We start from the raw sequence: 6,700 nt of genomic DNA, 5'->3' as shown, positions 1-6,700 counted from the left end.
ATGAGCTGTCAGATCTCCTCCTGCTTTGGCTCTGCAGCAAAGGACCTCTCCAGCAATCCCCATCTCTTCCAGGCACAAGGGTCACTTGGGCTGCCTCTGGTGTGTGCAGTGCAGTGTGACACCACTGTGGTTAGGGGAGAGGGGATGTTCAGCACATTCCATGTGTCTCACTGGTCTTGGAAGATCAGCTGGCCTTGTGTGGTGTCCCAGACCCAATCGATGGCTTCTGATCATGGTTTTTCTTCCTTTCCCCCTCTTCTGCCTTGCTTGGTTTATTTTCTCTTCTCTGAACTGAAGAATGTGCTACTTATGTATTTGGTTTTACGTCAGGGAAGCCCTGGGTCTGGAGTACAGGCCAGCCCTCGGCTTGATGGGGGGGGGGGGGGCCTGTCTTGAGGCAGTGGCTTGTGGGATGCGCAGAGCAGCCGTGTACTGTTGGCTTTTAGGGGCTGCAGGAGCTGAGGGTTTCTGCAAAAAGGGTAAAACGCAGTTCGGGTGGCAGAACGTATCCCTGGGCCCTTGGGGCTGAGCCACGATGGGGAGGGCAGGAGTTGTGTGGGGCTGAGCTGCGGGGTTTCTGCCCCAAAGCCTGTCAGATCTTGCAGGGCTCCATCAAACCGGCTCCATTTGAGGGGGGAGGGATTTACCGGCAGAAGGATGAGGCTGTGCATGAGCGGGGGCTTTCATAGCAGTGGGAATAAACACTGAAATTGGGAGCGCTGTGTTTAAATAGCTCAACCTCCTGCGGGGGTAGGAGGCGGCACCAGCCCCGGGGAGGGCGGGCGGGCAGCTCAGGTGCGCTGTCCTACTTGGGAGCTGTCTGGCGGCACTGCTCTCCCTGTCCTCACACCACCTCTGTCGGGGAGATCGCTCCTGCCGGGAAAGCCTGTGGCAGCGGCGGTTAAGGATGGGAGGGCTGGTGCTTCGCCTGCCCCACTCCGGTTTTGGGTTAAATATCACCGGGAACTGTCACCAAGGGCTGTTTATCCTCTCTAAGCTCTGCAGGGACACAAATGCTATCCTGTCCTGAGAGAGGCAGCTCCAGCTGCCCCACCCAGGGAAAATAAGCCAGCAGCTTTTGGCCACCTGGGAAGGGGGGAAGGGATTCTCTGACAGGAGCTCTCCATGACTTCCTAAAGCCTTTCTCAGCCTGAGCAAGGGGTGGAGATCTCCCTGCCAGTGTAGGGACATCACCATCCAGCAAGTCAAGGGGAAGATGGATCCTGGACTCTGTCTGCTGTGGAGGCTGGGGCAGGGATTACATGGGATGCTGGGGTGAGTGCCGCAGCTCCTGGCAGCCCAAATCTTCCCTAGCACCTCTCCTAATTACAAACACTAATTTAATCCAGCAAGAGGGCTGGAAAACCTCATCTTTCTTCCCTGCCACTTTGTGGGACATGGCTCCTGATGGGAACAGCACCCACAGGAGTTCCAAGAGCATCTGCCCCTGTGCTGTGTAACCCTGCTGGGGGGCTGAGGGTGTCCTCCAGACCAGCACTTAGAGCAGCCAGGGAGCTTGGCTTGGCCACCCTTCCCTGTGAACCCCAGCAGCCCCAGGAGGGCTGTTGGTATCGAGGACTGAGTTTGTCCCCAGCCTGTGCCCCTTTCCAGATGCCCACCATTTCAGCAGAGACCCCTGGCAAGAGCCTTTCTGGAGCACTCTCCCCTCATCCCAGCTCCTTACTGGGCAGTCCCCAGATGTACTGGAGGGAGGAAGAGGCTGTTGGCTCAGACTTGCCCTGGCTGTTGTGGGATTAATGAGGAGGCAGCTGAGGGCACCCCTTTCTTTGCCACCATGACTGGCATCTCCCTGTGCCCCCTGGGTTCTGCCTGGGGCCCCAGAGCCATGTGTCCTACCCCAGTCAGGCCCCATGGGGACCATGAGACCTTACAGTGGCCACAATCCATCCACTCTGGGAAGGGAAATCTCCCTACTGACATTTCCTGCCCCGTGGGCTTCCTTTCCTCATGGGTGTTCCTACTTCAAGGGCTTCCCCTCCTGTTGTTTAAACCCAGCTGGCAACCACGTACCACACAGCTGCTCATTCACACCCCACTCTCCCCCAGTTTATGTACTGGGCATGGTTGGTGTTCTGTGGTATGGAATATCCCTTCGGCCAGTTCGGGTCAGCTCTCCTGGCCGTTCTCCCTTCCAGCGTCGTGTGCACCTGCTCACTGGAAGACCATGGGAACATGAAAAGTTCCTTTGTCCCTCCAGAAATAGGAGTGGGTTCTTCCCTGTTTAGCTCGTTGGCATTAGGGTGCACTATGCACCACTACCCGCTAAAGCCTTATCCTCCTGTAGGTCTGATATTCCAGGCCATTGGAATGGTCTGCTAAACACAGTTGTCCTCTATTCCTCTTGAACAGAGGCAGGGCTCCTCTAGTCCTGCTCATAGGATTCTCCACTGACTTCTTGTAGGAATGGATTAGAATTTCTTGTAAAATCACAGCATATCCTGAGTTGGATGGGATCCATCACGATCACTGAGTTCAACTCCTGGCCCTGCACAGGACACTCCGAGTCACACCATGTGGCTGAGAGTGTTGTCCCAACACTTCTTGAACTCTGTCAGCCTTGGTGCTGTGACCTCTTCCCTGGGGAGCCTGTTCCAGTGTCCATCAACCCTCTGGGTGAAGAACCTTTTCCTACTATCCAACCTAAACTCGCCTGACACAGCTTCATGCCATTCTTTCCATGGGATCCTCTATTCCTATACAAGCCTATATTCCTACACAATCAGCCCTTCAACTCTGCCTGGGAAATGCCTTCTGGAGACCGGGCAGCAACTTTTCTGGAAGAACCCTCATTTGTGATTGTTTTCATCTGCAATTCCCATACCTGTGCCTCTAGGGTCAAGGTAGGTTTTCCTTCCCATATCCTTGTGTTCTCTCTGTGGTCTTTGCAGGTAAAACCACTGGGTACTCCTAAATCCTCCCTCTTCAGTGAAAAGATGCCTGCTCTTACCAGCTTGGGGGAATGGAGGGCTTCTGAAGATGGAAGGCCGGAAGGCAGGGCAGATGTGGATGCCCCATCCCTGGAAGTGGTCATGGCTAGGTTGGAAGGGGCTTTGAACAATCTGCTCTAGTGGAAGGTGTTCCTGCTCATGGCAGGGAGATGGAACGAGATGACCTTTAAGGTCCTTTCCAACCCAGGGCTTTCTATGACTCTGTGAAGGAAGGGCGATGTAGGAAGATGTTACTTCCATAGACCAGCTCTCCAAGGAAAAAGGCCAAAGGTGCAGTAATTAACAATTCCCAACAGATGGCTCTCGAAATACAGATGGGATGGCTGGGCTGAGTGCTCGTACCAGATTCATCCCACAAACAGAGATTCTGTTGCATTGATTATATGATGGGCTGAGGCCCATTGCGTGAGGTTCAGCAAGGCCAAGTTCCAGGTCCTGCCCTTGGGTCACAACAAACCCCTGCAGTGCTCCATGCTGGGGGCAGAGTGGCTGGAAAGCTGCTCGGTGAAAAAGGACCTGGGGATGCTGTTTGACAGTGGCTGAACATGAGCCAGAGTGAGCCCAGTTGAGCCCAGGTGCCCACGGCAGTGGTGGTTCCCTGGGGGAATTTAAAAGATGTGAATCATAGAATCACAGTATCACAGAATCTTTAGGCTGGAAAAGACCTCTAAGATTGTTGAGTCCAACCGTTAGCCCAGCACTGCTGTTTTCACCACAAAACCACGTCCCCCGAGCACCACACCTGCACATTTTTTTGGACACTTCCAGGGGCGGTGTAGATGTGGCACTTAGGGACATCTGTCAGCCACTACTGCGAAGAACAGCCCACCCAGGCCCCACGGAGGATGAACACCAGCATAGGGAACTCACACCAAGCAAGGTGCTACATAATGTGCCTGTGAGAACACACACGGCACTCTGAGTGCAAACCAACCAACTTTGTGACCATCAGCTACTAAAGTAGTACAATAAATGCTCATAACAAATATGGTTTAACATGCTCTGCTCAGATCTGTTGTTATTCAACTCTCCAGGCCCATTTGGGCTCCAAAACCAACTGTTGTGGTTTAACCACAGATGGCAACTACGTACCACACAGCTCCTTGCTCACCTTCCCCCAGTTTATATACTGGGAATGATTCATGGTACAGAATATCCCCTTGGCCAGTCTGGGTCAGCTCTCCTCCCCATGCTCTCTCCCAGTTTTTTGTGCACCTGCTCACTGACAGAGCATGAGACACTGGAAATTCCTTGACTTAGAGTGAGCCCTGATGAGCAACAGCTGAAGCATCAGTGTGTTATCAACATTATTCTCATACTGAATCCAAAGCACAGCACTGAACCAGCTACTAGGAAGAAAATTAACTCTTTTCCAGCTGAAACCACCACTTATTTACTCCATACAATTTACATCATGCCAGGTCCCCTACTTCCCAATACCCCATCACCTTTCCTGTCTTTTGATATCAGTCTTTTGATCCTTTCCCAGTACCAGAAGGGAGTCTACAAAAAGGATGGGGAGAGGTTTTTGACAGGGGCTTGTGGTGACAGGACAAAGAGTAATGGCTTCAAACTGAAAGAGGGTGGGTTTAGACTGGATATTAGGAAGAAATTCTTTACTGTGAAGGTGGTGAGGCACTGGTACAGGTTGCCCAGAGAAGTTGTGGATGCCCCATCCCTGGAAGTGTTCAAGGCCAGGTTATATGGGGCTCTGAGCAATCTGGTCTAGTGGAAGGTGTCCCTGCCCATGGCAGAGGAGTTGGAGAGAGATGATCTTCAAGGTCCCTTCCAGCCCAAACCACTCTATGACTCTGTGATGGTGATACACACACAGATACCATTCCATTTGTTGATGGACCACTCCTATAAAAGTCCCTTGAGTTCATTCAGTCCATGACCTTGAGCTCCATCTGTCCTAACAGTCTTTCAGGGCAGGAAAGATAGTGTGTGGTGGTGTCACAGGTTGAAACCAGTTTTGATTCCATCACCAACTTTTCCATGAAAAGTTGGCTGGTTTCATCAAAGCCCATCCTCTGTTAATGTGGCAATGAAAGGAGTTCAGATCCCCAAACCCAGTGCCCAGTGATGGTGATGGGAGTATAGCAGCCATGGAAATGGTAATAGGCAGTGTTACATAGCAAGTAGCATATACAGTTTTATTCATTGGCTATTCTTGTCCAAAATCAAACCCTTCTGAGCCACACACTGGACTTGGGAGATGGGCACATGCGTTTTGGTCTCATCTCCTGTCCCTGTGTGTTGATCCTCATGGGAGCATTGTGCAAACATTGTGCAAAACATATCAGCAGGGGCTGTGCTGCTTGTGCAACTTGTGCCTCTTGCCCTGTCCCAGGGCTCCTTGGAGAGGGGATGGGCACTGCTGTCTCTCCAGCCCCTCCGTGCAGCCAGCAAAGAGATCCCTTCACTGACCCTCCCACTGCCCATGTCACCACAACCCAGAGCCCTGAGGGGACACTGAGGCTCTCACCCCTGCTCCTGTCCCCTGCAATGTGGTCAGCACTACTAAGGCCATGTACAAAGGGGAGCAGCCTTTCTGTGACCAAGCAGGTCATGTATTTGTTCCCATCCCCTCGTTATCAGGCCCTGAAGGTCCTGCAAACAAATTTCTTCTTCCCCTCCCTGCCAGCCTCAAGGTCCCTGGCTGGCGGTGTTGATGACTTTGGCACAGAGCCCCAGCATCTCCCATCACAACACACCCTCAAGGAAGTGTATTTTTCAAAATACTTCTTTATTTCTCTCAATACTGACATTACAAAAAAAAAAAAAAAAAAAAGAAAAAAAAGAAAAAAAAAAAGAAAAAAAAATTACAAAAAATCCACTATAAAACATTCAGGTCTCGTTGAAACCGAGTAAAACAAATCAGCTTGCATCTGCGCGCTGGCCTGTCTTCTCGCTCACGGCGTCCACCAGATTTCTCTACTGTCGAACTCCACAGGGACCAGTGGAGGGAGCCAGTGGCATCCCCTCGCCGGCCGAAGCGGGCGATTGATTAAATCAGTGCCTCACGGGTCTCCTCCCCCCGTAGGATGACACTGTACAGCTGTACACCACGGACACCCCCCGCACAACCCCCCGCCCCAAGGACACCCCATTTCAAGTCAGTGAATTAGTTTGTGGGTTTTTTTCTAAAAAACCAAACCAAAACAAAACAAAAAAAGGATTCCCGGGGTGGGGGGAATTATTTTGGCAGGGGGGTTTTCTTGGTGGTGCTGCGGTGAAATAGGAGCTGTACAAAGCCAGGTCGAACGCGCCTCCCGCTCCATAGCAGCCCTTTTCTGGGGAAAAAAAACTGGCATGAGGCAGAGTGGGCCGAGAAAGGTAAGAAATATAAAAATTCTCCTGATGGAAATCCAAAGGTTTTAAAAAAATACAGTATTTGAAAATAGAGCCACCAAGCAGATTGCCTCATGCACCTCCCAGCTCCGCCCTGATGTCCAGAAACACCTCCTGAATGAATAGTCCCTGTAGAAAAATATATACACACGCCTCTCTCTTCTTATTAGAATCCCTAAGGTTGACCTGAAACACTAGTAAAACCCACAACTCTGCTCACACTTGGCTCTGCTTTTGCACCCAGATTAGTGCCACACGCACACACACTCCCCCTCTGGGGGGTTGCTGTTCGTGTGGCTGAATCATCCCCCTTGCAAAAAAGCCTGGGTGCGTCAGGCCAGGATCCCCAAAACAGGCAGAGAAAAACCTTTACGAAG

Source organism: Pseudopipra pipra, chromosome Z (assembly GCF_036250125.1).
Source record: "Pseudopipra pipra isolate bDixPip1 chromosome Z, bDixPip1.hap1, whole genome shotgun sequence".
NCBI classification, from domain to species: Eukaryota; Metazoa; Chordata; class Aves; order Passeriformes; family Pipridae; genus Pseudopipra; species Pseudopipra pipra.
The sequence above is the reverse complement of the archived record's forward strand: the minus strand, read 5'-3'. Positions refer to the sequence as shown.